The sequence below is a fragment of the Trichosurus vulpecula genome, chromosome 6 (assembly GCF_011100635.1).
Source record: "Trichosurus vulpecula isolate mTriVul1 chromosome 6, mTriVul1.pri, whole genome shotgun sequence".
Classification (NCBI taxonomy): Eukaryota; Metazoa; Chordata; class Mammalia; order Diprotodontia; family Phalangeridae; genus Trichosurus; species Trichosurus vulpecula.
Genome location: NC_050578.1, coordinates 168,844,158 through 168,861,559, shown reverse-complemented (window position 1 = coordinate 168,861,559; position 17,402 = coordinate 168,844,158). Strand labels below are relative to the sequence as shown.

The 17,402-nt window shown below is 40.3% G+C and overlaps 1 protein-coding gene across 1 annotated transcript in view; it reads left to right on the top strand.

Moving 5' to 3' along the window:
- The first annotated feature begins 12,325 nt into the window (after positions 1 to 12,325).
- The window catches only part of KLHL5 (kelch like family member 5), a 127,087-nt gene continuing 122,010 nt past the window's right edge, over positions 12,326 to 17,402 (top strand). Inside the window, exon 1 of the mRNA XM_036765512.1 lies at positions 12,326 to 12,632. The gene's annotated coding sequence lies outside the window, so the exon portion shown is untranslated. The remainder of the gene's footprint in view (positions 12,633 to 17,402) is intronic.

The following is a 17,402-nucleotide window of genomic DNA, read 5'->3' as shown; positions in this document are numbered from 1 at the left end:
TTATTAAGTGAATTTTAGAAAGTGATAGTGAAGCTCTTTTCTGACATCCAGATTTATTATTCTCTTCCAGAACCTACTAAACCCATTTGTGTCATATACTTTAGTTTGCAAACAAACAGAGATAGGTCAATAAATGAATAAACAAGCAAGCAAAAACCCAGGATCATTTATAGTTTCACCTTAAAATAAGTGTTTATTATCTCTATGACCTTAGTTAATTACTTTACTTCACTGGACTCATTTCCACATCTCTAACATGAAAGAGTTGAACCAGATGACTTCTAAGTTTTCTCCTAACTACACCTCCTATGAGTGTCCCCCTCCTCTTCTCAAACAATTCTGCCACCCTCCTTTTGTTCAGCCAAAGATTATTAGAGAAAATGAAAACAAAATAACATTCTTAAAATAGTGGTAGAATATTGGAAAGCTTGGATCAAATCACTTTACCTCTCTGAGTCTCTGTTTCCTCATTTATAAAATGGGGGAAGTGCTTGGCTGTCTACGGCATGAGACTTGTGAGAAGTACTTCATAAACTGAGGAAACTAAGGTGAGATATTTCCAGGACTATGCTGGAGACAACTTAATACAGATAACAATAACCAAATTTTCAATATACCTCAGACATTGGCAAATGCTACAAAACAGGACTTGATTTATTGTTTTGTTGGTTGACTTCAAAAGTGATGGAAAAATGCAATAATATGGATTAAACTTAAAAGTGTCACAGTTACATTTTTTCAGAGAACCATTTGTTAAATATTTATCAGCAACTCCCCCCCACCACCCTGGAAATTTTCATTACTGGAAAATAACATAAACCTAATTATTTCTTAAGCTATCTGCTCAGGAATGGTTGACTTTGGCCATATAATGATACCTCAGTTAACAAATACTCAGGGAATAGTCTCTTTTACTAACGTCTTCTGGTTTTAATGGACATTTTAAGACCTTAATGACAGACCAATGGCAGAAGTAACTGAAAAGGAGAAGTAAGTAGTGGTACTATTTCTGATAGGCAGGAGACAGAGCCTGAATATAGTTGATGGAAGCTATACCTTTGGTTTATTCAAGCTCCTGGGAATTGGACAGGTATCACCAGTACGGCCTTCAAATCTATCCTGAGAGATGGAGGTATAGTTACATCTGTCAAGAGGCCTAGGGATCCATAATTCTCCTTACTTCTGAATAATAAAGTGTCTAACAATTAACTTGGCTTTGGAATGCATCCTTTTTTTTTTTTTTTGTCTTTTTGGAGGGAGGAAGGCAGGGCAATTGGTGTTAAGTGACTGGCCCAAGTCACACAGCTAGTAAGTGTGTCAAGTGTGTGAGGCCAAATTTGAACTCAGGTCCTCCTGACTCCAGGGCTGGTGCTCTACTCACTTAGCCACCTAGCTGCCCCCATCCTTCTAAAAACAGAAGTATCATCTTACAAACATTTTAAGGTAATTGTCACATTTGCTGATGAATTTACAAATCCAATTGAGAGTTAAGTTAAACTAATCAGTCAAAGAGCCCCAAGGCTCTTTGGATACCATCATCCTCCCAGTCTCCCAGCCTCAAAACCTAGATGTCATCCTCAATTCTTTGTCCTTATCTTCCATATCAAATCTGTTGTCAAATCCTGTCAATTTTACCTTCCTAACTCCCTTTTTGCCTCTGACACTGCCACCATCCTGGTGCAGGACCTGATCCCCTCACACTTAGACTACTGCAATAGCTTTTAGTTGGCTTCCCTGCCACAGTTTTATCCTCATTTCAGTCCCTTCTCCACTGAACTGTCAAATTAATCTTCTTTAAAGTGCAGATTTGAATGTGTCACCCTCTGATCTCCCTCCTCCCATTCAATAAACTCTAGTGGCTCCTCATCAACTTTACATATAAATTTCATATATAATACATAATAAATATAATATAAATATAAACAAATATAAAATCCATTTGGCATTCAAATTCCTTTACAACCTGGCTCCCTCCTACCTTTCTAGTCTTCTTACTCCTTACTTCCCCCTCCCACAAGTGGGGAAGGGAAAGAGGAAGAAAGGAATTAAGAATTTATTAAGTACCTGTTATGTGCCAGGCACTGTGCTATGGACTTAGCAAATATTATCTAATTTGATCCTCACAAAAAACCCCGTGAGATAGGTGCTATTATTATCCCCATTTTAGAGTTGAGGAAACTGAAAGTACTCTGTGATCCAGTGACATTGGCCTCAAGCAAGACACTCTGTCTCTCAGCTCAGGGCATTTTCCCTGGCTATCCCCCATGCCTGAAATGCCCTCTTTCCTAGTCATTGCCTCATGGCTTCCCTGGATTCCTTCAAGTCTGAGCCAAAATCCTACCTTCTTTAAGAAGCTTTTTCTGATGCCATTTAATGCTAGTGCTTTCCCTCTACTGATTATCTTGCATTTATCCTGTATATGTTGTGTTTGCTCATAGTTGCTTGCATCTTGTCAAATTAAAATTGTGAGCTCATTGAGGGCAGAGACTATCTTTTGCCTTTCTTTGTATCTTAGAGTTTAGCATTATGCCTGATACATTAGTGAGCATTTAATACATGTTTATTGACTGACTAAAAATCTGCTGTCAAAGGAAAGTGACTATCAAGTTTGGACACAGCTGAAACACAGGATCTGGGTAATAGCACTTCCGGATTTTTCTTAGCTGGGTGGAAGATTCAATGCTGGCTTAAACTTTCAACTCCAGATCTTTTTTTTTTTTTCCCAGTGTGGTGTTGTTTAGACTGTGGCTTTTTTTTTTTTAGCATGTGTATCATGAGTGACACCTCTTATTGACCCAGTGCCTTTCCATTTCAGGTCAGCTGCTTGTTACTCAGTTAATCATTCCCACTACATACAAATGCGGCTAGCAAACATATTGTACTAAGTTTAGCCCCGTATAGATCATAATTAAAGTGGGGAAGAAGGGTGTTGATTTTTTAAAAATTAATAAAATGGAGACAAAAACAGAAAAATGACTAGGAAATCTTTCAGTTCATGTCTTCTTTATAAGGAGCCACAGACCAAGTGCTGGTCTAATTTTTAATTTGCCAGAGGCTTATCACTTATCTTCTGAATCACTAAGAAAGGGGCCAGATGTTGGACAGGTTTTGCCTATTAGGCTATAAAATAAGGGGTAGTATTTTCAAGAAAAGGAAAACAACAATAATTCAACTCTCCTTGTTTTAAAGTCAGCTAAAGCTCAAATCAATTCAACAAACATTTATTTAGGACTGACTATGTGTGAGGAACAAAGATACTAAGATAACGAACAACTAATTTATATATAGTTTATATAGGCTCAGGGCTCCCTCTTTCAACTCCACCTCAACTTGCACTGGCAAAATAGGTCTCCAGAGTTCAGCTATATCTCTGCCTTAGAATTGTAGAGGTAACTGAAAGATTGAGGCAATTCTTTTGTTATTGGCTTGAGCCTACATATTCCTCTCAATATCAATTGCCCACTTAACATCTTCTCAATATCATCTAACTGGTGATTAGCCCCCCAATATAATTTTGACCAGTTGATGTCCTTAATGTCCAATTAATATCAACAAGCTTTTACGAAGATGTATTTGCTGAGAAGATATAGCAAGAACCAAACCACAAAAACATTCCCCTGAATGAAAGCATATTTTTCCCACAATTTCTCAGTCCCAAGGGAGAGTGAAGTCAAGTTTTTAGTGGTTGCTATATAACATTCGTCCCACTAAGGTGACTTTCAGGTAAGGCATAACCAACAAAAAAGACACTCCCTTGCTTTCAGGGAATGGCATCTTGGTGGTCAGCTAGATTCATTGCTGGACTGGGTCAAGCAGGTCTCTCCCTAGGACTGGTTTCTCATAGGCTCATCAAACTCTGCTATTGACTCTAGTTCTTGGACTTCTATCGTGTCTTTTGAAGCTCACAAGTTCTGCTCTGTTTTTTGCACTCCTATACTTGCCTGCTAAGAGCAGGAAAGAATGAAACATGATACAGATCTCTGTACCACCACCGCCGCCTTACCTCTCACCCCCACCCTACTTCATGACAACCTTAGCGGGAGATAAAGCCTGGAAAGGAAACCTGGTATCCCTTTCCTCATTTACAGCTTTTTGTATATACCCTCAGTTCAGGCTCAGAAACCAGTTAAAAAGCTTTTCTTCACCACATAGTATGTAGAAATGAAGCAGTCATAAAATACCTATGCATGTTTACACATTTCCAGAATCAGGCTCCCAGGTCTCCTCACAGGCTGGCACCAAGCAGGGCAGATTGTGAACATTCAAAGGACTGGGCTCCTATAGGTTAGTACTTCATCATATACATAATGCACCACTAAAGGTCTCTTCTGATGCCACACTGTGGTGCCCTGCATTTATAAAAACCATGCCAACACAGTACACAACACAGTTCAAGTTCAAAGAAGTACTCCTTTGCCAAAGGTGTTTAGAATATGTGCCTGTCTCATTTCAGCACCAGTCTAACTAAATTCAGAGTAATTTTTCAGACACAGTATTTCTCAATGACTTAAGGCATAAAGGATTTGGGATCTGCATTGGTGGACAAAGTAGCCACACTGATGAAATTATAGAACTGTAAGTACTGAATTAAATATACTACTTTACATATATTATCTCTTTTGATCCTTACAGCAACCTATGATTGTGTCCAAAGGATTAAAAATGAGTTAAGAACCAGCTCTGGTCAAAGGATACATTTTGATAACACAGTCAGTGGCCTTGGGGAAGCTGTGAGAGCTATTCTGTTCCCTACCCTCACCACCATTGCTTGGTAGGCAATGGCAACATTCTTAGTATTCATGACTTGATTATCTGGAAACTGGGGCATGCTGTTCAGGAGATTAAAAATAGAAAAAGGGAAACAAGAATGATACCTATTGCTAAGAGTTTAAAGAAGTTAGAATACAGGAGGGTTAACTGACTTCAAAAAAGTAACCTTTGCATTATTTATTATATAATACCTGCATGCTGGGGTTGGGAAGGGAGGTTATATTGGGATAGATGTCCTTGAGAGAAAGGCTCTTAGACTCACATGAACTGATCCTGAGTGAACTGAGCTGAACCAGGAGACCATTGTACATAGTAACAACACTGATGATCAACATCGATGATCAAGCTCTTCTCAGCAATACAATGATCCTAGACAATTCCAAAGGACTTAGGATGGAAAATGCTATTCACGTCCAAAGAAAGAACTATGGACTCTGAATGTAGATCAAAGCATACTATTTTCATTTTTTTTTCTTTTCTTTTTTGTTCGGATTCTTCTTTCATAACATGTATAACCTATATCAGATTGCTTGCTGTCTTGGGGCAGGGGGGAGAGGGAGAAAAATTTGGAATTCAAAATCTTATAAAAATGAATGTTGAAAATTATCTTGGCATTTTTATCCTGTGGTTTTCCTACAGGGATTGTAGGCTGATTTCTTCTCATTGATTTCTTCATCCTCCTCATTGAAGAGTCCCCTGTAGTGGTCTGGGGATTGATGAAGTGTGGAATAGTGGAAAAAACACTGTTCATGGAATAAAATATTCCATATTCAAATCCTGGACCTTTGGGCATGTTACCTTCTTTAGGCCTTAGCTTATTCATCTGTTGAAAATGAGGGGATTGGACTGGAGAGAACACTAACCTCTGCACTTATACATCCTGTTCAGCTCACCCAGACTGGGCGTGGAAAAGCTCCCCACCCCCAATATCACATCAGATACAAATTGATGACTCCCAATTGTCTCAGTGCTGAGAAATACAAAACCATACCACTTTATCTGCCCCATTCAAACAAAGGCCAGAGTCATGAAAGGTCAACAGCAAAAAGTCCCACCTTAATTACTATTAAAATAGTAGACTATGTATCTACTACCCAAAAACTAGTTTAGTTAAGTTCAGAAAGGCTAATTACCAGGGGGTTAATCCATAAATGCTCTTTTTTTGCTGCTATAGTAACTCATTAAACCATCTATTATGGGTGGAAATGTTATAATCTGAATCAGTGAGCATCCACATGAATGAAATCATATATCCTTGAAGTGTAGAAACATGTATCCTCTCTAGTGGCTAACACAATGTTCTCTATATACTAGATACTAAATAAACGTTTGTTGGAGGTCGAATCTGAATGAGAAAGGGGCCTACTAAACCAAATTCTAAGCAGGAAATGGAAATGGTAGCTGCCTTCCTCAGTTGGCCTCAATTCTTAGGATTCAGACTTTGTAAATAAAACCTCTATAACAATATTCTACATATTTTTTGTCTGGGAAACAAGACAAAGGGACCAGTGCCAAACCATTTATTTGCTAGAGTACCCATTCACCAAGAGGCAGGACTGTTTGCCAACTGTCAATAAAGCTCTTTAATCACGTAAAAAGATTCATAATCAACATCATTATAAATTAAAATTATTGGAACACTCATAGAGATCATGATACAAGCATTCTCCAACTTTTGAACACTTCCTTATAATTAATTCTCAAATTAACCTAGAGTCATGCTGACATCATTTTTGGAGCTCCAGCCAGAGACATTTAAGAAGTCTTGTTCTATGTAGAGAGGGAGCAAAAATCCCCATTCTGATCCCAGGCTCGTGGTAGGAGAGGCTGGTCCTTTTGCCCATTTATGCTATCAGTAGGGGTGTGGAGCCTCCACTTTTTTTTTTATCAGGATAGCAGGATGGGAGGGGAAAATCTATCTATTCCTAGCATCTCAAGTTTTAAGAAATTCAGGAATGCATTTTTTCATAAATATTATTTAAAATGGGGATAAGGTTCCCAGGTTTATTCATAATTACTTATTTAACCCATGATATAGCTGAATAGTACTATCAATACACAGACATAAATTTTTGGAATAAAACCCACTTACAAATTGGGAACTTTCTCTGTACTTTTCTTTGGCATTGTTTCATACATTTTAAGGGTTGCCATAGGCAATAGGCACAAGGCATTTCATCTATAAAAAGCCATATGGTATTCATGGTGAAATTTCTCACTTCTGATGGGGGAGGGAGAAGCTATGAACTTCACAATAAATCATAATTTAACATCCAGGTCTGCAGTGATGAAAAAAATCAATGATCTTATTTATTTTACTACCTGAGGCACAAACAGAATCTGGGTTTAAAATCTGGAAAAATAGGGAATTTTCAAAAAAATTAATGTATCATGCTATGTTTAATTGGTTCTTTCTCCTCCCTCACTTTTGAGGAGATAATAAGAAATATTACTTTTTCCTCTATGTGTAACCGGTGAATTCATAATTATCAGTCTCAGCAGGCAAACTGTGATAGACCTGATGTGACTGTGCTGCGTTTTTTCAGAAACTAAGCCAGTACTGCTGGTCTGTTTAATGTTCCAGTGTATCCAGGTGACTATATGAACATGATTCTATATAAAAATGAAAATGACTTAAATTTGATAATATGTTCTCCAGACCTTTTAAATTCCATGGAATTATAAATCTTTTTATCCGCTGTTCTGATAAATCATTATGATAGAAGTTGAACCTGGATTCCTGAAGGTTATGCCAGCACAGTTTATGCTCTGGAAGATTCTATCAAAATGCAAAGGTTTTGCCTATGAGCTTGCTAACAGAATGTAGGTCTACCATTTAAGGATAAGCCTAGCTAAGTTCAGAGAGGCTCATCACCAGGGTCACCAAAGGATGATAAGTTTTCACACAAAGGAACTCTTTATGATTATCTCCTGAGCTATATATAGAGGGTTGCAACCTGCGTCTAAGGAGATGTAAGTTAGACTACCTTGTGCCCCTTCTTCCTGGAAGCTAGGTGTGTTCCATCTCATCCATCCCCCAGGGTTCTCTGGTACTCTTAAGAAGGTTTGGAACGTCTACGCTCTTCCGGGGTTCTAATGGTGTTCCCTCAAGTGTAAGGAGTGTGTCCCCCTGCACGTTAGTTCCATCTAACAATTATCAATTAGATTAGTTTTTACAAAGAAATATTTACTTCAAAGGCATGATTTAAAAAACATACAACATACTCCACAATACGTGGAAGACATAATCTCCCTCTCCTACCCCCATCTCACCCCAGTCTCTGGAGAGGGGAAAGGGACTAAGTTCATAGCTTAACTCAGTTCCTATATAGCACAGTACCATCTCTAAGTCCAAAATGCCCCTTAGGCTAAAGTTCCAGGTTCCCTGACTTCTCAGGGCTTCGTCTCTCCTAGGCTAGCTGGCTGCCTGGATACCCAGCTCCAAGGTTCAGACTCTCAGGTCTCATTGGCACTTGCACCAAGACACTGAGAAGGACAAATGAAACAGAATAGAAATACATACTAAGCCAGAAGGCCTAAAAGGAGAGCGGTAGGAAGGTACCTTCTCAGTTCAGTTCATGGCACCCTTGCTGTGGGTGAACTTTGCATGATCTTCCCCCTCTGGACATAGTAGGAAAGTACATGTACGAAAGAGAGCAAAACTGTCTCAATCTGGCAGGTTAAAATATGCAGCCTGTTCCAGCTACGCAGCCAATCAAAAGAAGCTATTCCCACCTACAGGGTAGGAGAATATCTGGAAGATGTTTTCTCCCAGAAGTAGGGTGCCTTGATGTTAGATCTGGGCATATGCAAAGCAAGCCCCTTTTACAAAGGGGAGCAGACCAAGAAAATCATACATCCCCGGAATATTAAAGTCTAAATATTTTATGTAATTATGTGTCATATTCTGAGGCAAACTACTTTTATCAGACTCTTTTGCTTTTATCACTGTCCTTTTTGAAGGGTATCCTTGATGAAAATATGAAAAGGAAACAAACAGGCTTTCATGAAGAATTTTCAGCAGGATAGCAGATCATACTTTTACCGTCATGGATTTGACTGAAAGGTGATGGGAATACAAAATCCTGCTGTTTATTCTATGTTGACTAGAAAAAAGCAAAAATGTTCTCCTCCGACAAGGAATCATAAGGACATGTGTTAAGATCATACAAGTTTCCCTGTAGCCACTTAATTTCAAAACGTGTTCATTTATTAAGCACAAAGACCCAGACCTTGAAGGTACCTCAAAGGTCAGCTAGTCCAATCCCCTCATTTTCACTGAGGCCTAAAGAAGGTAACATGCCCAAAGGTCCCAGAGATAAGTTATTGGAAGTAGGATTTGAATATGGAATGTTTTATTCCATGAACAGTGTTTTTCCACTATTCCACACTTCATCAATCCCCAGACCACTACAGGGGACTCTTCAATGAGGAGGATGAAGAAATCAATGAGAAAAAATCAGCCTACAATCCCTGTAGGAAAACCACAGGATAAAAATGCCAACTGTCCAGACTATGTAATATATGTTGTTAGATAGCCTCTCCAATGAGTTAGTACATTAGTACTATGCAAATATCTGGGTGAGAACTACATATAGATAATGAACTGGGTTCAGAATGGCCCAAAAGAAAGAGTAAGATGAATTGAATTCAGGAAATGGAACACAAAGACCAATCCTTTCAAAATAAATGTTCTCCTGGCAGCACTTTTGTCACAAATCTTGAACACCACAATTCCTAGGGAATTAAAAGTTGTGAATAACATAAAGGACAATGGAAAGATACATAGTGGAGTCACTGGGTGGACCCTCTGTTGAAACCCACGGAAGAATATGGGCAAGAATGTATGGCACAGGCGAGGGGGAGCATGAATGGATTGCAATCTGCATTGCTGGAGAGAATTCCTATCAATGAAATCCCTGATCCTTCTGAGTATAGAGGTTAGTCCCATATACATACTGACACTGAGGTTGAACAGTAGTGTCATAATAAGGCTGAAAAGTCGTATCAAATTCATAAATAAAGATGTGACCTTTTATTTCCATCTTTTGTGTGTAATAATGATGCAACTGATGTAATCATCTGAGTATGTAAAGACAAATGTATAACAGCGTCTTTTATACCACCCAAGTACAACAGGTCTTTTGCTTTGTAGCTGCAGCTTTTTTTTTTGGTAGCATATGGGATGTTCTGCTTTCCAATTCTCAGTTCCATTGGCCCCCCAGTTTCTAATGGCAGCGCACCAAAGCAGTCAAACTGCCTAGCAGTAAATAGTTATGTTTCATTGTTTCATGTGGTATAGCCTTGTTCAACCACTTCCCCAAGTACAGTGAGCAGTACATTCTGAAGCAAGTCTGCTCAGGAAGCCAGGGTGCCACGACTAAATGGCATGGGTGAATTTTGAGTAACAACAATAAATATCCTCGCTCACCCGCTTGCCTTGGGATTTTGGTATTTAAGACACAACACCCGGCCCAGTATCATAGCATCTTAGAACTGGAGATCATCTAGTGCAATGCCACCATTTTATGAATGAAGAAGCGTAGGCTTGAAGTGATGAGAAGGCTTGCCTAAGTTCACACAACTAGGTGGGAGAAGAACCAATCTAAAACTCAGGTTTTTGACTCCTGGTTCGATGCTACTTCCAATAATGCAGTGCTGACTCTCTCTTTTGTGGAACTGTGTGAACACAGATCATGGTGTGATACCTGAGTAGCCAGCTATTGCTAGAAAAACCCTGCCCCCAGCCTCTAACTGCAAACCCCAGTCTGCATAAGACAAAAACAGACTGAGGTCCTGTCCTGGGCCCCTAAGACATTTCCAAGGAATGTAAGCTAATTAACTGAGTGGGCTGAGAGACAACTCTATCTCTCCTCTCAACAAAGCCAGCTGGAGCATCCCTCAGTCTGCCTATGGCCTTGAAGGATGAAAGCCTCAGCCCCAGATATTCTTTTGAATTATGTGACTGTTCCTAGCTCTTATCTCATGAGTCATGTTGTGGGATGTATGGCAAACTGGACACAGAGATCCTGGGTTGTAATTCCAATTGACACTTTGTCAACTATCTGATATGTTATATTTACAATCTATTAAGGAGTTTCCTTTGATCATGGTCATAAAAGGTACAGGCGTGCCGAGTCGGCAAAATGACATTTCAAGAGATAATTAAGCACTGAATCCTGTATTCTCTATAAAAACTACCCTCTCCCTTTAAACGTGGTCATTTGCTTTGGGAATTTCCCCCGAATGATGGCCGGCTAATAAACTTCTCCATTCAAAACTTATACTCTGTGGCGTGTCTCCCTCGCTTCTGGTATAACAATGGGACCTTAGAACTAGAAGATATATTTTAGTCCAGTCTCTTCATTTTATAGATAGCATAGCGGAGCTGGAAGGGATTTATTGATCATCTCGTCCAATTTCTTAAAACGAGGCCTAGAAATGACTTGCTTCGAGTTATGTGCACAAGAGTTTGCATTTCTCAATAAAACATGCAAGGTGAAAATTCAAGGAACCGATTTTGCAAACACTAATCACAATGGTGCCAAAAGCCCGGCATGGCGCTAGATGTGCCTGAGAGAACGCAAAAAGAATATAGAGGATAAATAAGGTAACCTTTGACTTGTTTCTATCCAGGTATTTTTTTGCCCTTCGGGCCACCCTCCTAAAAACAATCATGACCACGACCAAGCTGCTACTAGACCATAGATGTGTTCCACCAGGGCAGGGACAGTTCTTTACCTTAACTTCTACTCTCTACCCTAGGACTCGGCAGAGAGCTCTCTGCCACTGAGCAGCTGCTTAATAAAAACTGAACTTAACTGAATTATAAATTCAAGAAGCCCAACCAGGGCCATAGAAGTTGGGACGGAGAGGCTTTTGTTTGGTGACATCAATGGGGGAAGGCGGGAGAGCCAGCGGCAAAACAGCTGGGTTCCGAGTTCCAGGACCTGGGTGGGAATGGATCTTAGCTCCGCCCACTCGCTACCTGGGCGACCTTGGATCAGTCCCTTGCCCTCCCTGGCCCTCGGTTTTCTCCTCTGTGTAAGGGGTGGGGGGTGGACTAGTGATCTCGAAATCAGCGGGCTTCTTCCCAGCCCAACCCCCGTGCCATTTCTGTCACGCGAACCCATCAGCCTTTCTGCCTCCTCCCTCCAGCTTCGAAGAGGTACCCATTCTTAACCCCTCCCCCTTAGGAAGGCCCAAATGTGTTTGGGGGAGGGGAGACCCGGGCGCTTGGGCGGGAGGGGCGGGGCCTCGAAGTGACGTCCCCTCCTTCCCCGCCCTCCCCTGTAACTCTACTCCCCCCACCCTTCTTCCAGGCCACCACAAACCGCCTTCACTGGCGGTTGGCCTGACGGGTAAACAGAACGCAGCCCGCGCGCTCTACAACCGGCCTAGCGCCCAGCCCTCAGCCCCGCCCCACCGGAGCGCCATGGCGAGGGGGGAGGGGCCGGGCCGGGATGGGGGAGGGGCCAGGCCGGGGGGGGGGGTAAGGGGTGGGGAGGGGCCCATCCTGCCGGGACCGAATTCCTCGCCCCTCCCCCCCTCCTCTGGGCCACAGATAGCGTTCCCTCCCTGGTCTCCTCGCGGTCCGCCTTAAAGGGAGAGGGAGGGGTGCCGGGGTGGCGCCGCCGTCCCCCACCCCGGGGGCTTAGGCTTCCTGCAGAGGAAGGAGTTGTCAAGGAGTCAGCCCCCGGGCCAGGTGTGTGGGGGGCCCGAGGAGAGGCTGAGCAGCATCCCCTAGTCTAACTCCTCCTCCTCCCCCTCCTCGTCCTCTCTTCCTCTCCTCGTCTCCCTCCCCCCCTCTGCTCTCCTCCTCCCCCTCGGTTACCCCTGCTGCCTCGGAAGCAGGACTTGGGGTAAGTGTGATCGCCTCCAGTCGGGGGCAGCAGCAGCTGCACGGGGAGAGCTTCACTTTCCATCCCCCCAGAGGTTCGGACCCGGGGGTGGGAGGGGATGAGGCTGGGGCGGGGGCGATCGCGATCCCTGCGGGGAAGGGACTCCACGTGGGCGAACGGGGCGGGAGACCCCTTAAACTTCTCTCCACGCCCCCTCATCCCGCGGCGGGGGGCTCTCCAAATTGTCCCCCAAACCTCCTTTTGGGAGGAGCAATCCAGCGTCCAAAGCATCCTCCTACCTTCCGCGGGATGGGGCTCTGGAAACTTCAACAGTGGGGAAGGAACACCCTCTCATGCCACCCTCAACTTAGAAAAGTTCAATGCGATGAGCGTCCGCGGCCAGCCAGCATGACTGCAAGGTGAAGGGCTGGCTTCTTGCTCTTCCTCCCCGACCTTTGCAAATATCTCTTTAAAAACCTGGAACCCTTTCACAATTTCTTCACCATCCACAGGGTCCAATCAAGGCAACTAAAATTTATTAAGCATCAACTTTATACCAGGCATTGTGTTTAAAAAAAAAAAATCTGACACCTGTGCACAGATGTGAAATCTTCTTTTTCTTTTCTAATAGTTTTAAACATTTTTTCTTTTTAATAATTCCTTCCCCTCCCAAAAGATTATTTTTTAAGGTACTTTGTACCTTGCAGCATACTTGAAATGTATTCAAGAAAATTTCAATGTATAATTTTAAAGTGAAAAATATAAAAGGAACTTGTTAGCTCTTACTGTGCTACTATTTTTATTTCATGCAGCTGCTAGGTACTTTTTGTTAAACAGATGAATAGCTTTATTCCAAGTTATTTGACAACTAGGAGAAAATCAAATACAGAACTAGTTCTTGATTCTAGGCACCTATTGGATGAAATTCTCTATAAATGTAAGATATCTGGGTTTTATATTTTAAATATAGTAAAGCTGGACTTGGGGACAAGCACTCTGAATTACTGAAAGTCAGAATTACAGGCTATTTAGTAAGTAAAGTTCACATAATACTTTCAGAGTTAGGCTAACACCTTGACTAGTAGGGAGCCTAACAGGGCTGCTTTAATGAAAATCTGAGCAATTTGTAATTAGCATATCGATTTTGTATGTAAAAATACTTTAAAGTATTGTTTTAAGTTAATTAAACACTCTTCATCCTTTTGATTTCTCTTTGCCCCTTTCCCACCCCCTTTATGGGAAAAGAGTTTTCTATACAGATTTCACCAATCCCATGGCAGTTAGCACAAATGAATCAGTGGAGTCTAAATTAATTAGGTTTTTACTGTATTAGATTTAAAAGATTGGGCAAACAACAGTATTTCTCATTATTTCTTGTACAGATCTTTGCTAAGGATGATAGCAAAAAACATGTTAGAAAACTCTTAATTGTGTGAAGTACTTTAACCAGATGAATTTCATTTTTGTTTGAGATATACTTCCAATAGTCAAATTGCTACAATTAGGTTGTGTGTTTTTAGGGAATATTAACAATGTATTTTTAAAAGTGGGGAAAAAACAAACAACTTGATGTGTTTATATGTATACTCTTGCAGATTGACTTTTTTAAAATTTAAAACAGGACATGGTTGCTAACCAGAAGACTTCCAGAACTGTATCAATATCTATATCCACACATATATACATATGTGTGTATATGTATACACACACACACATTTAACGTATAATATCATTGGTTTTCAAGTATCAACCTCTTAGTCTCCCCATTGCCCTGGACCCCCTAACCTGTTCCTCCTTAAAAAAAAATGCTAAGACTATGCAGGGACTCACCAACACCCCTAGCCCTGTGAAACTGTACTTGGCAGCCTATTTCAGTGGGTACAGAGAGGGAAGTTTAGTATCTAGATTCCCTTGACAACTTATTCAATTTTCTCCTATGCATTTCCTCCGTACTTCCCTACTAAAGTCAGATTTGAAAGAAACATTGGTATAACTGATTTACACACTTTAGAGTCATTACTCTAAATCTGTTTTTTTAAGTAACTTGTAATTATTTCCCTAAAACTTTGTCCTTAGCCTTCTTCTCTATACTCTGCCTTGGTGGTCACATCAATTCTTGTGTCACCACTATACATGTATGACTACCATCACAAACTGATCCGGTCTTCCTGCCCATCTTTATTTTGTGGTACTTCTCTTCACAAACTGTATGCTATGGCCAAACTGGATCGCCTCATTGTTCACAAATCTTGGTATGTCCTCTCCTCCTCAGTGTATTTATATATACAAAGTCCTACACCTATAAAGTGACCCTTCAATACTCTTAATAACACCCCTACACATATGTATATATATACATATACATACACACATATATACCTATTGAAATATTTCAAGACCTAGGACAGATAGTCTCCTCTAGGAAAACTTTCCTGATCTCCCTAGCTAGAAGTGATCCTTCCCTCAAATTTCTCAGGATACTGTTTGTCTCATGTACTTCCTCATAGTCTAACATATTTCTGATATATTTATTTGTATGTCTCATATCCTCCCTCCTGACCTCCCCACACACAGTAAATTGTGGGCTCTTTGAAAGCAAAGACTATGTCATTTCTTCCTCTTTATGCCTATGTCATATCAATACAAACAATGAGTGTTGAATCAAACATCAGAATTTGTGTTTTATTCAGAGAAGAACCCTTTAAAATATTCCAGATTATTTTTACATTAAGAAGAGCTTACAGAGGAGAGGAAGGAGTCTCTGATAGAGTTTAAGGAGCCCTTTGGAGAGATTCTTGAAGAGTCACACTTACCAGGAGTAGGGAATATATTTACTATAGGGGAAATTTCAACTATTAAAGACATTTTGTAAATGACATCTGCAGATCCAAGATATCACTAAAATTATATCATCTTAGCTAAAGCTTTTGAAGACAAGTTTTTAGGGACAGTCAGTCAATAAACATTTATTAAGTGCCTACTATGTGCCAGGCACTGTGCTAAGCAGTAGAGATATAAAAAGAGGCAAAAGAACAATATAATTTTAAGTTAGTACCAAGCAAGGATGGCAACCCTTCTCTTTTCAACCACTGAATAAATAAGCCCACAAAAGAATTATCTGCATGATTGCTTTAGAGCGTTAACTTTCAAGGAGCTCATTCACCTCTCACTTTTTTTTTTAAAGCTTATTCATTTTTATAACGTACTTCAAATACTTCAATGAATCTGTGATTTCATTGATATGGCTACTTTTTCCAGCAGTGTAGATTATAACTTATCTATACCTCATCCATTGTGACTTTTATCCACATCTATCCATAAATCTTCCATAGGGATTCCTCTCAATATGCTAAAGACTTTTTTTTTCCCCTAGATTTCTAACATTCTGTGGTTGCCAGTACAAAATTCATTCAGGCTTTCCAACAGTTCTTCTTTGCTCTTGCTGTATGACCAACCTTAGTTCTCTATAAATCATATCACACCAAACTTTTTATAAACTCCATTATTCCTTGATGACTTATGAAGTGATTATACTGCTCATTTTCTTCAGCTATCCTATTTCTCTAAGGTTTTGGAACTTAGTTCATATTCTGTTATTCCTTAACATTGGCTCTTTGTCATAGAAAAAGCCCTGCTATCACCAAAGCACCAGGTCATAACCACTTTGTCAAGCATATGAGTCTGTTGTGGTTTGTTTTTCCTATTAAGAACACTTTAACTTGTTGGGGTTTTTTTTTAAAAGATCGTCAGTACTTTATTATTGGTTTTATTATAGAATTAGAAAACATTAAAAAATGGTATTTGGAACCAAGAATTAACCTAGGAAAATGTAAATCTTCCCATAAGAGACATTCTGGCACCTTTTAGAATTAATAAACAATTATCTGAAATCAGTTGCCCAAGCTTTCCTCATGACAACTGCGATGTTGATGAATTGTATGAAATTTCCCATTTTAAAACATTATCTTTAGGAGCTTCATCATTTCTTCTTCTTCAACATCTCAGTCATTTGAGGAACTGCCTTAAATGAATATGCAACAATTCCCAAGTCTGCCACTTGGAAAATCGAGGTTTCTAGATCCTTGTTAATAGCCACCATTGGCTTGCTGTCTTACATTCCTGCTAAGTGTTAGATGGTTCCAGATATTCCTGAAGTGATATACACGTCTGGTGCTACATTTAATGAGTAACATCAGGTACAGACACAAAGTACTGAAAGACTAGAGGAGATACTGTCAGGGTACAGATAGACAATTATGGCTAATTTTGTGCTTAGCTAGAGGGTCATTTTCCTCAGAAACCAATAATTGGGCACTGGCTCTGTCTGGAATATCTTATTTAAAGGACCTTCTAATCATCCTGTTATTGAATGGCAGAACAAGGCTCTACCTATCCATATGTATCAAGGAACTTTCACCCTCAGCAGTGAGGTAAAGGTTGTGGAATTTAGATAATCTGTCTGTTCATGGCTGATAGGAATGGGTTTTTGTTTTTTTTTAAGACAGTACAGTCACCTGAGTACAAAGCAGCCATTAGGAACTCCAGGGGCATTCTGATTCTTGGCTACTAGGTCACAATGGGTACCTTAGGTAAGACAGCTTCACTCAGCTGAATCAACTCAAGATGTCCTCGGTGCCTATTCTTGTTGAATATCCTTCTCCTGTTATGGCTAAGTAAATCCCTTTTGGTTAACTGTTGAATGACTTACAAGTATCTCATTTTGTTCTGATATTGAAACTTTGCTGAATCCAAGTTTATCATTCTTTCCCATACATCACAACACTACCCTGA